General features: G+C 39.4%; 1 protein-coding gene across 2 annotated transcripts in view; it reads left to right on the top strand.

Annotated features, from left to right (window-relative positions):
* rai2 (retinoic acid induced 2) overlaps window positions 1–12911 on the top strand; it is a 52708-nt gene that overhangs the window by 565 nt on the left and 39232 nt on the right. Inside the window, exon 1 of one of the 2 annotated variants that reach the window (XM_078409474.1) lies at window positions 416–758. The exons of the other annotated variant lie outside the window; for it this stretch is intronic. The gene's annotated coding sequence lies outside the window, so the exon portion shown is untranslated. Of the gene's footprint in view, window positions 1–415; window positions 759–12911 lie in introns of those variants that run through there. 2 annotated transcript variants of the gene reach the window in all.

Raw genomic sequence — 12911 nt, 5'->3', positions numbered from 1 at the left:
TCAGTTGTTCCTGAGGGTGAAAAATGCTGTTTTTTTCTTTTGTTGAACAAACACTGCGTTGGGTAAATAGACTCGCAATCCTGTGGAAATCGAGGTCCCCCCCCCTTCGCTATTTGCGTAAACCTACGCATTCATTAAACGAAACTCGTAATGCGGTGGCATTAATTATGCCCTGTCCATTTTTGTTTAAACGCACATTTTTAAAGGCAATAATCAGATTCATGCCGTCGTCCCCGTCAAAATATTGACAAATGCAGAAAGTGCGTCTTATCTTTTTGTTCGGTACACGTTTTATATTTTCTTAAAAAGGAAATGCTAAAGGTAATTTAATGAAAGCTGTCAACGACTGCTTTCCCACTATCACACCTTTATGCAAATCCGGAAGATTACTCATCAAAACCCTGCCCACTCTCTCGTTCACACACACACACGAGGATGTGCGGTGCGGGGCTTCGCGCGGTCGAAGGCATCGGTAACCGCGCTGTGTTTAGAGGCGGGTGGAAGCCCCGCTGCCGACGCTCTCTCGAGCTGACAACCTTATTGACGGCCGCCGCTGGCCACCCCTTGGACCCGGCCAGTTGGAGAGGTGTGTCTGTCAGAGACAACACAAGAAAATTAAAACATCGACAACCTGCCCTTGGTTGTCGGCGTCCCCATGATGGACTCCGGCTCCAAACGTCACCGTCAACATGCTGTCTAGAAGACAGATAGATAGATCGACCGTCGATGTTTGGATTGGTTGGCCTGCATAGTTTCAGGTGCGTGTGAGATCTCCCCTTCATCTGAGAAAAAAAAATTGGTGTCTGTTTATTTATAGCAAAGCAATATAAGGGTGAATTGCAAAAAATTATCATCATTAGTGATATTTGACTTTAGTGATGAAGCAACTGTCGATTTAATGAAATATTTGGACTACCTGGTGTTTGAAAACACCCCGCGAAATGTCATGTGAGCGAACGTCGCCGCCGGGTATTTATTCATATCTGTGCGATGTGCATAAATTTGCTGCAGTCATTGCATTTATTAATTCATTCCTGACTATTTTAAGTGGTGTTTTAATTGAGAAGGGCGAGTTTTTAACCGTGTGTTTTTTTTGAGGGGGTGGGAGGGGGAGTAAGAAATTGAAGTAGTTTATTGTGTGATCTCTCGAGCTTGTTCCAGTATTCCCTCGGATTTTGCTCCCACCTGGTCCCCTCTACATCTCGCTTTCGTCAAAAAAAGTGAAATTCGTCGCCAGTTTATTAATCAAAGACAAAGTCGCCCTTTGAAGTGCGAGAAGAACGGACCACAAACTGCCCTTCAGGCAACGTCGAGGAGATATTGAAAGAACCCCATGGAATGCGTTACACTTATTTTTTTCATTAGCAAATAGGCGTTTGTGCTCTGTCTGAATAGAACGCCTTGTCAAGACTTAATCTGATAAAAAGTCGTTCAGGGAAGGAACTCCGCCGAGTTTATCCAGCCGAGTTTTCTGGTGACGCCTGACACACCAGTGTGGTTTACTTTTAACTGCTTTCAAAGTCCAGGAAGAATGAAGAATTGTTAACGAATGTTGTCGCCAGCAATATCGCATCTTATGAGTATTGTTTTAAGTTATTGGTTATTCATTATATAAATTGGTTGCGTTATGCAAGTCCAATCGAATGAAGTAAAACGGCTGACAAAAATAATCTGAGCAGTTAATGACCGATTTGCTTCTATTTTAAGATGATGGAAGCATTTGGGTAATCACTTCAATGTATTGGTTTGGGCAGAGCTGAGTGATTTTGTTTTTCTCTTTCTCTAACTCCCCAAAAGTTTTTTGTAAAAGGTTGGCAAACTAAAGAATAAATATTCTGAGCAAGGAGATTACAGGAGGAAGCCACAATCATGACAGCCCTTCTGTTTTATCTGTCATTCTTTTTGGAAATACTACGATCAGCAAGTCCTTGAGTTGGCATCAATTAAACAAAGGTCAATGGAGTCTGAAGATGAGTCCCGACCTAAAACATCACCTATCTATGTTCTTCAGAGATGCAGCCTGACCTGCTGAGTTACTCCAGTACTTTGTATTTTTTAACCAACAGCTGCACCTGCTGTTTCGACATTCTCAATGGAATTAACATTCATCATAGACTAAATAAGGATCCTCTCTATTCAACAAGGATACTGACTGATGTACAAGGAGCCATGTAAACATGTGAACTAAGAATTCCCAGTAGGAGTTCTTTTAATTTCTGGGTTGCCCGCAGTAGTGACTCCTCAGTGAATAGAACACATGCACTTGACAGGTGCTAACGGATTCTGAGGGAATTCGGCAGTCATGTAGAATATCCTGGTATAGATGCATATGTAACATGGGAATATATAAGCAACTATGTATTTCAGACTGCAAGGATAGATCCACCACTTTGTAAAGTTTAAGTAAAACAACACAGGAAAATGTATATATGTTACAAAATATTGAACACAGAATCTACAAAAACAACAGATGAATGTGAATAGAGTAATTGTATATGCAATTTTGCAAATGCATTATTCCAATGATTTTCTGTACCTATCTGTTGAAAAAACCTTTCATTAAAACACTTCAAAAATTTCTATGCTGAAAATCTGAACGAAAATGATGAAAATACTCAGCAGGTCAGACAGCATCTGTGAGAAATAAATCAACATTTTTGTTTGATGACATTGGAATGCTGAGTATATTCAGAATGTTCTATTTTTGCATCGTTAAAGTATATTCAGTCATGGTGGTTTTCTGGCAAAGTGTAGCAGGTGATTCAGAAAATCGTAATGCAAATGGGTACAGATAGCATGCTTTTATGAAATAGAAATTGTATTGGACGAATTTATTTGAGTTTTTGAAGATGCAATGAATAGGAAGAATAAAGGGGAATGATTACACATGGATTTGACTTTACAACATTCTCACTAAGGTATCATGTAGAAGGTCGCTGCACAGGTTATGTCATTCTGCAGTTGAGGAAAATATGTCTGAATGCATAGAACACAGGTTGATTCCCACAAAGCAGAATTGGGTTATATCCATCACTATCAGATTGGCACATGACAACTGTTGACGAGCCATAGGGGTCAGTGCTGCAGCTTCAATTATTTACCATCTAGGCGACGGTTCAAGGTATTGTTGCCAAATTTCAAGAATGTACAAAGATATGTTGGAAAGCAACTTGTGAGGAGGACAAAGTCTGCAAAAGATATGAATAAATTCAACGAATAGGCAAAAATATGGCCTTGGGAGTTTAATGAGGAGAAATACAATGCTCTTCACTTGTGATAGAAAGAGTAGAGAAACAGGATATTGTTTAATTGGGGAAAGATTATAGAATGCTGCTGTACAAAGGAATCTGTGTGGCCTTGCAAGTGTAAAGTAAACATGCAGATATAGCAAGTATTTAGGAATGCATATCGATTGTTGACCTTTAATACAATGTAGGTGCACTATATAAAGCAGGGAAAATTTGTTTGCAGCTCTACATATTGCCATTGAGACCTCTCCTGAAATACAGTGTACAGTTTTGTTCTTTTGCCCCAAAAAGCTCTGGTGACGAGTCATCGAATATATTCAAGACTGAGATGGATTTCTGGACTCGGTGGAATGAAGGATTATGGGGAATAGACAGGAAACCGTATCATCCACATTATTGAATGGTGGAGCAGGTTCAATAGGCCATATGGCCTGTTCCTATTTATCTTTCTTATGTCCTTATAATTTTAAAGCAAATATCAATCAACATTGCTAGCAGTAAAATGCATTAGAATTTGAATTGGAGACCTGAGTTTCGGTGTGTGTGTGCACAGATAAATGTTCTTGTTCATCTACTGTTATCTTGTAATTTATGCAAATTACATGCAATAGTTGAATTACACAGATGTGACATTTAAATAGTTCAATTGTTTTAATACTTTGATAAAATACTCTAAATAATTGATTTCCACACTTACTATTGTTTTAAATTCCTAGGTTTTACTTCCACATTTTCCTTCGAGCGAGCAAGCTAGATTAATCCATAATCTAAGTGGAAACAGTGCACTCAGCAGAGTGTGAGATACCTGTCAGGATTTCCTTTCCTGAAAGTGCAGTAATTGGTTTGTGTTGTTTTTTTTACCAAATGGAATTGGCACAGTGATAATATAAGTCTGGGCTGAGGTCGGTGCATTTGCGATATTTTCAATATTGGAACTTGAATAAGCCTCCTTGGAATAGCCATTTTAGTTACAACTGGATCACAATAGAATAAATTACTTGCAGAACATGTAAGGCAATTTTACTTTGGCTTTAAGTGAATGCTTTCCAGACGAGAACAGCTTCTTCCCTACTGCTATCAGACTCCTGAACCAATCATCTATTACAAACCCACTTCTTGGAGGTGCTGCCGTGTATTCTTACTCTTAATTTTACTTCATTCGGTTATCCAGTCACTGCATTTTAGGTTTTTTTGCACTACTTCACAATGCAGTACAATCTTCACATCATTTTGTGGCTTTGCTTTCATTGTTGTATATATCATTACCATGTATACTGATTACTCTGAACTGCCTCTGAACAAGAAATCTCATTGCCCCTGGTGAATGAGACAATAGACTAATCTGTCTGAAAGAGGTAACATTGGATATAGATGAATACATTCCTCGTTCTCTGTGTTTTTGAATTATGATCAGTTTTGTTACCATATCAATGTTATCAGTCGATTACAAAGCAGGTTTAAAAACAAAAGATGATTTCAATCCGAACTGCTTCCTTCATGCTTGTATATTCCTTTATTTTCCAAATGTACCACATTGGAATAATGATCGTTGTACCTGAAAGTAACTCATGGCTTGTCATATTTAATGTGTTATCAAACCTATCAATCATTCCAGATGTATTGAACATGGTCAAGTAACCCAAAGTGATTTGTGGATTGCAGCCTAATCTTTATTCCGATTTTGCTCCTATTAAACCAGAGCAGACTGACTGACTGCAATTTGAAGAGGTCAACTCATTTGAATAATTAACATGAGCTCTCAGAGCGGCTTTGTGCTGATTCTGTGCTTGATTTGTGTGCATGTGTGTAAACTGCATAAGATTTTGATGTTCACACAGTGGGTTTGAAATATCTACAGATTTGTTTTGGGTAAAGAGTGGGAAATATAAGTTTGACTTGGTGAGGGGTAGAGTCTGGATTTGACTAAAGTGATTCATCCAAGGGGTTGTGCAGTCTGGTTACAGATTAAAAGGGCGAGTGCAAGCTTGGTTAAAAATGTGTGTTTTGCAGTTTTGGAGGAGATGCAGAAAGGATGAGCAAATACTTTGTCAAGAGAGGCCTTGTGTGAAGCATGATAAAGTAGCTATGGTAGTCACAAAATGCTGGAGTAACTCAGCGGGACAGGCAGCATCTCTGGAGAAAAGGAATGGGTGACATTTCAGGTGGAGACCCTGCTTCAGAAGGAGAAGGGTCTGGACCCTTCTATGACCCAAAACATCACCCATTCTTTCTTTCCAGAGATGCTGCCTGTCCTGCTGAGTTACTCCAGCATTTTGTGTCTATCTTCGACGGAAACCAGCATCTGCAGTTCCTTCCTACACAAAGTAGCTATGGTAACATAATGGAATGATGTAGACTATTTAAGAAAGGAGGGAGAGAGAAAACAGGAAATTATAGACCAGTTAGTCTGACATCAGTGGTGGGGAACATGCTGGAGTCAATTATAAAGGACGAAATTACGGAGCATTTGGATAGCAGTAACAGGATCTTTCCGAGTCAGCATGGATTTACGAAGGGGAAATCATGCTTGACTAATCTACTGGAATTTTTTGAGGATGTAACTAGGAAAATTGACAGGGGAGAGCCGGTGGATGTGGTGTACCTCGACTTTCAGAAAGCCTTTGACAAGGTCCCACATAGGAGATTGGTGGGCAAAATTAGAGCACATGGTATTGGAGGTAGGGTACTGACATGGATAGAAAATTGGTTGACAGACAGAAAGCAAAGAGTGGGGATAAATGGGTCCCTTTCAGAATGGCAGGCAGTGACTAGTGGGGTACCGCAAGGCTCGGTGCTGGGACCGCAGCTATTTACAATATACATCAATGACTTGGATGAAGGGATTAAAAGTACCATTAGCAAATTTGCAGATGATACAAAGCTGGGTGGCAGTGTGAACTGTGAGGAAGATGCTATGAGGTTGCAGGGTGACTTGGACAGGTTGTGTGAGTGGGCGGATGCATGGCAGATGCAGTTTAATGTGGATAAGTGTGAGGTTATCCACTTAGGTGGTAAGAATAGGAAGGCAGATTATTACCTGAATGGTGTCAAGTTAGGAAAAGGGGACGTACAACGAGATCTGGGTGTCCTAGTGCATCAGTCACTGAAAGGAAGCATGCAGGTACAGCAGGCAGTGAAGAAAGCCAATGGAATGTTGGCCTTCATAAGAAGAGGAGTTGAGTATAGGAGCAAAGAGGTCCTTCTGCAGTTGTACAGGGCCCTAGTGAGACCGCACCTGGAGTACTGTGTGCAGTTTTGGTCTCCAAATTTGAGGAAGGATATTCTTGCTATTGAGGGCGTGCAGCGTAGGTTTACTAGGTTAATTCCCGGAATGGCGGGACTGTCATATGTTGAAAGACTGGAGCGACTAGGCTTGTATACATTGGAATTTAGAAGGATGAGAGGGGATCTTATCGAAACGTATAAGATTATTAAGGGGTTGGACACGTTAGAGGCTGGAAACATGTTCCCAATGTTGGGGAGTCCAGAACCAGGGGCCACAGTTTAAGAATAACGGGTAGGCCATTTAGAACGGAGATGAGGAAAAACCTTTTTCAGTCAGAGAGTTGTGAATCTGTGGAATTCTCTGCCTCAGAAGGCAGTGGAGGCCAATTCTCTGAATGCATTCAAGAGAGCTAGATAGAGCTCTTAAGGACAGCGGAGTCAGGGGGTATGGGGAGAAGGCAGGAACGGGGTACTGATTGAGAATGATCAGCCATGATGACATTGAATGACAGTGCTGGCTCAAAGGGCCAAATGGCCTCCTCCTGCACCAATTGTCTATTGACTCATTCCATCTTAGTTTAACTGCAGGCATTAGTAAGGTCGCAGTGGGAGGGTACAGTGGGAAATGCCGTGCCCTAACATTGAAGTTGCTGGGTCCCTTGCTGCAGAACATCCAAATACAAGAGACAGTGGATTGTTGAATCTGGAGTGGAAAAACTGCCAGTGGAACGTAATGGATTGGGCCACATTTGTGGAGAGAAATGGACAATCGATATTTTGGGAAATGACCCAGGAATGAGTGTAAAGAGGAGATGACTATTATAAAAGGATAAGGGTTGAGGCGGGAACTGGCAGGTGAAGGGTGAATCCAGGTGAGAAGGGGTTGATGAGCAGATAGAACCAGGTGGGGGAGGGAGTGGTAGAGATACTGACAGAAAGCTCTTGAACCTATTCCACAGTCAATAATGGCCCATTGTGGTCTCCACCTTTCCTGGGTCATTAGTGGTGGCTCTGATTTGTTCTGTACCTTTTCATACCTCTATTTTCCCTCTCCCCTGACTCTCAGTCTGAAGAATGGTCAGGGAATAATGATAAAAGCATTAATTGATAACATTAAAGTTTCATGTTTGATACTGGTGGGGAATGAATGCTAAGACCAGTAATTGACCCAAGGATCAGCCAATTCAGTTTTCAATGGTATCTCTGATAAACACTAAGAAATTTACATGAGGAGATTTTTCAAGAAATATAGAAAAACAAAGTCTATTTGTAACTAGCTGCTTTGGATCTTGAATGCACTTGCAATACTTTTTAGGAATTATTATGATACCATAGCAACAGCACTAATAAAAGGCTACACACTTGCTACCCCCCTTCCTCCTCCCCCCCCCCCCCCCCCCCCCCCAAACATGTAAAAACACAATTTTGAATGCCAGAAAGTGTTTGTAATTTTCATAGGATTAAATTAGACTTGTTTCTGATCAATGCCAATGTTTCCTCAGCCAGCGACACCCCTGGAAAAATAACAACATGATGATGTCCATTATTCTGGATGATTCAAGAGAGAGTTGTATTCAAGAGAGAGTTAGATATAACTCGTAAGGATAATGGAATCAAGAGATATGGGGAGAAAGCAGGAACGGGGTACTTATTTTGGATGATTAGCCATGATCATATTGAATGGTGGTACTGGCTCAAAGGGCCAAATGGCCTAAGCCTGCATCTATTTTGTATGTTTCTATTCTGTCCAGTGGCAGAGAGCTAATGCATAAACGCAATGATCAGAGGTGACCTTGCGATAACAACTGCAATTTATTTTCTGATTAAATAGTCTCATGAATGTAGTATTTTGTGTAAATTCTGGACATGATCTTCAGTGGCATTTCATGTTAATTTTATGAGTCTGTTCCTAAGTGAAGTTAGAATAGTTATTTTATAGTGTAACATTTGATATGGATTATATTCTCGGGTTTGGCTGTCTCTATACTCATGTCAAATGAAGGCTTGTGTAAGCCAATGCCTTTTATTACCAACTCTAGTTTCTAGAAATCAACTCTAGTTTGGGATCTGTTAATTGTGACACTGTGGCAAATGAATTAAGTCGATCAGAAAATGAACCTCGTGAAATAAATTACTTTTCATCCCAGACACTTTATCTTGGTCAGTTAATATAATTTAATTCAATAATTTAATAAATATGTACTAAAAGATGTTGAAACTGAAAAAAAAGCGGTATGAATATTTAACTCCTCATACCTGTCTTTTGCCTGTATCACCCATGTTTGCTTGGATTCTGTTTTGGGAATTGTGTAGGCTTGTTAAATGCCAATTAGCCTGATTATTTAGCCACGCGTTATCTGAATGTTGGAGAGGTTGTCATTTTGATTGACAGCTCATATGCAATACAGAACATTATTTAAATGAAGACTGTATTTAAGCTTGCTTTGAAGTTGCCAAAAGATGGAGATATGTACTTTTTGCTTTAGTAGTTTCATTAATAATTCTTTTTGAACCAATGATGGAAAAGATTATTAATCCATGTACATTTTCCCCACACATTTAATGATTTGACTCCGGAGAAATATGCCGTAAAACTAGAAAGCATGTACTTCTATGTAATAGTCTTCAAAAGTTGCAGGAAAATATTGTTTTCAAAAATAAGTGCAACCGAGTTATAGAAATGACTGACAAAATTGCAAAAACGTAACATTTGCTAATTGGTATAATTTGCAAACTGAAGTAGACAGAAGACACTGACCCTGACAGGGGTGTTGATGATCTTTCAACATGTCATTTCAAACATTCCAGCTATTGCATTGGAGATCTGTATTTTCAAGGTATTACTTTTTAATTAGTGCATTAGTCCTACTGTGATCTAAAGAATATTCTTCAACCTGAAATGTTTAGCTTGATGTTTCTCTGTACAGATGCTGTTTGAACTACTGCCTCCATTATATTTTGGTTTTATTAAAAAGATTTAACTAATTATGTGAAACCAATTATGTGAAACAGTAATTTCTTAATTTTTGAAAAGCAACATTCCTGGAAAATCGAAGTCCATTCCTGTTAACTTAATGAAGCAAATTAAGGTTAAATTTGCACTTTTTAGTGGCATTGGCGGAGGAGAGGTTGGGTGGGAGTGGGTGCCAGCATAAGCGTTGTTGGTTTTTGGATGGTAAACCTGGGCTTGATGGAGTTTGAGATATTGACATTTCTTTGTGCGATGTTTAGGCTTCCAAATGGCTAATGAAAATGTTTGAAGGGATGTTAGTAGAAGTGCGGCTCTCCACTTTTTCCTTTGTATATCAAAGGGGCACCAATATGTGTGGGGAGGAAGCAAAACCATGGAATTGAGACCGAGTATCCATAAGGTTATAAATGGCAAACAAAGGACTGAACAGTATAAGAAAATAACTGCAGATGCTGTTACAAATCGAAGGTATTTATTCACAAAATGCTGGAGTAACTCAGCAGGTCAGGCAGCATCTCGGGAGAGAAGGAATGGGTGACGTTTCGGGTCGAGACCCTTCTTCAGACTGAACTGAACAGTCTCTTCCTGCTCCAATTGTCCATTTTTCTATGATAAAGACTTGCGAGGCAAAACATATAATCTTTCGTCATGGGGCCATATTTAAGGCAGGATGCATGAGTGCATATTGACCATAATTTCTTCCATGTACCATTTATCTTGCATGAGTTGCATCATCGCAGGGGAGACTGAGTGGCTCTCCTTGGCTATCTTGGTTTGTACAAATTCCACATGTTTATAGTGTTATTTGTGATCATTTGTTTGATTCCAAAATGGCATACATTATTATGCATTAAAGGTAGTAAGACCTTGAATATAATGGAAGCATCCTCATCCATGGGTTGTAAGAACAAAGTTTGGTCAAAATATTACCCAAATGGTGTCAAACTTGTCCTTGATGCTGATTGGATATCCAGAGATATTGTTAACTAGGAGCAAAATACATTTCTCACATTACTATTCAATTAAGCAGGAGAGAAATAATGTGGTTATAAACTTGTAATAACATTTCTGTCATCCAGTTATTTTATCAGATTGCCACATCACTGGAAGATTAACCATTGACTATACCTTTTGGGGGCTTGGAATCTCTTAGTAAGAGAATTGGAGGTTATGAGGAGAGGCTTAAGCTCTGAGCCACACTCAGCATTGCCTGCACACACTAAGATGTACTTTTATGTTCCAAAGCCCAGAGTTATTTTCGCTCAAGGTGTGAGGTGTAGCATCTGCCAAAAGGCCCCATCTCATCTGCATTATATGCTGGCTTCAGAAAATGGCCACTTTCCCCAATTATATGCTTCTTTTCGAAAATCTTTTTGAGTTTGATGCTAAGTTTACAGGGGATGATAGTGTGGAACGCTGAACTGTAGTATGAGCAACAACCCGATGTGCTTGTTCTTATTGTCCAAGTAGTCCTGTGCAGGTTGCATCCTCTGAGCTGTTTAATATGATAACAAGGAGGACATTGAAAATGTAATGGCATGGGGAATTCTGCAAAGTGCCTCATGGGAGAGAGTGTAAAGGGAATACACAAATTACAAAATGTCAATGGAAGTAAAGCACAAATTAAGGAATTACTGCTTTGTGAGCAAGTTTATGAAATCTGTCACCAGAGAGTAAAATGTTGCGCTGAGAGTTTGTGTTGTTTTCAGAATGGCTCCTTGTTAACTTTGCTGGGAAAATACTCAAATATTTTTCAATTAGTGCAGTCATTCCTTCCTGGAGTTTGATGTAAATCAGTGGAATGTTTTAATGTGAAACATTTTTAAAATATTATTTGCTTCTTCTTAAAAGCAAAACTTGTTTGCTCTCCTGAGAATAAGAACATCTATTATTTGTGGAATTACAAAAGATTGTTGGTGAATACTGTGTGTTTATGGAACACTTGTGCAAAAACAAACCACTGAAGGATTTGTTGTATGTAAATACCGAGAATTTTTAACCACATGGTGTTAAACCTGCCTGTGAACCTTAGTCCCCATCCCAGGCACCTATATTCCTTCATGTCTTTCTTTCAGCCACCAACTTAACCTATTCTTAGAATTTATATTTTACTTCCTCATCTGTTTATTTTATACTTCCAAACATGTTACCTTTACTGTACAGAAGAGCATTGATAAATAATTGCATTATGTTATCATCTCTAATGGGAGAGATGCAAAAGTAAAATGGTATGAATTACACTGGAATTTCTAAGAGTTAAAACTGAATTTGTGGCATTTCAGAATCTCAAACTGATAAGTGTGTACGTTTGCAGAAAAGTAAAATCCTATGGATATTACGGATAAACAGCAGGTCAGGTGCCATCTGTGGTGTGAGAAATTGTGTTAATATTTTGATAACGACAGCTAACATTTCAACACTAACTCAAAACGTATCATTTAAACTCTGAGAATTGAGTCTCAGTTCATCCCTATGTAATTGCATCCTCTAATTCCTCATCAGCAGACCATAATTGGTATGAATTGCCACAACACTTCCTCCTCGATAACCATTAACACAGGAGCACCTCAAGGCTGCATGCTCAGTCCCTTGATCTACTCTCCCTATACCCATGATTCTATTGCTAGATACAGCTCCAGCCCTGTGTCTAAATTTGCACACGATACCACTATTGCTGTACGAATAATCGGTAACACTAAGACTGAGTATAGGAGGGGACTGAAAATCTGATGCCAGAACAACATTAGCAAAGCCAAGGAGTTGATTGTTGACTGAAGATAGACACAAAAAGCTGGAGTAATTCAGCGGGACAGGCAGCATCTCTGGAGAGAAGGAATGGGTGATGTTTTTGGCCGAAACCTTTCCTCATACTTCAGGAGGGGAAAGCTGAGGATCCATGAACATACTTTCATCAAAGGGATGGCAATGGAAAGTTTTAATGGCTTCAAGTTGCTGAGTGTGCTCTTCTTCATCCAGCCACAGTGTCTGAAGAAGGTTCTCGACCCGAAACGTCACCTATTCCTTTTGATCCGCTTAGTTACTCCAGCTTTTTGTGTCTATCTGGTTTAAACCAGCATTTGCAGTTCCTTCCTACACATGAAAGGGTGGCAGAGTATCCAGAAGCTGCTGAAATGTCTTTCCTCAAGTCCTGCAGGGGCAGGTTGCATCTTGTTCACACTGATCAAATGAGCAATAAAAGCTTTCGAAGTTTGGATGCACATTATTACATCCTTACATCATGGCCCTTGATTATAAATGCAAACGTAAAAAGGTGATGTGAAGGACAAATAATTATATTAATTCCATTCATTCACATCTCATTCAATAACAGCTGAGGATGACTGTACTCTGCCAAGAATAGTGACAGAAAAGCAATAAAATCCACCTTGGCAACAAATATTGGCCACTATGCCTTTCATATGTAAAATATGGCAATTACATAACACATCTGAAGTATTGATTAATAT

This window comes from Rhinoraja longicauda, chromosome 12 (genome assembly GCF_053455715.1).
Source record: "Rhinoraja longicauda isolate Sanriku21f chromosome 12, sRhiLon1.1, whole genome shotgun sequence".
Classification (NCBI taxonomy): Eukaryota; Metazoa; Chordata; class Chondrichthyes; order Rajiformes; family Arhynchobatidae; genus Rhinoraja; species Rhinoraja longicauda.
Note: the sequence above shows the minus strand (reverse complement) of the source record. Positions and strands in the feature narration are given on the sequence as shown.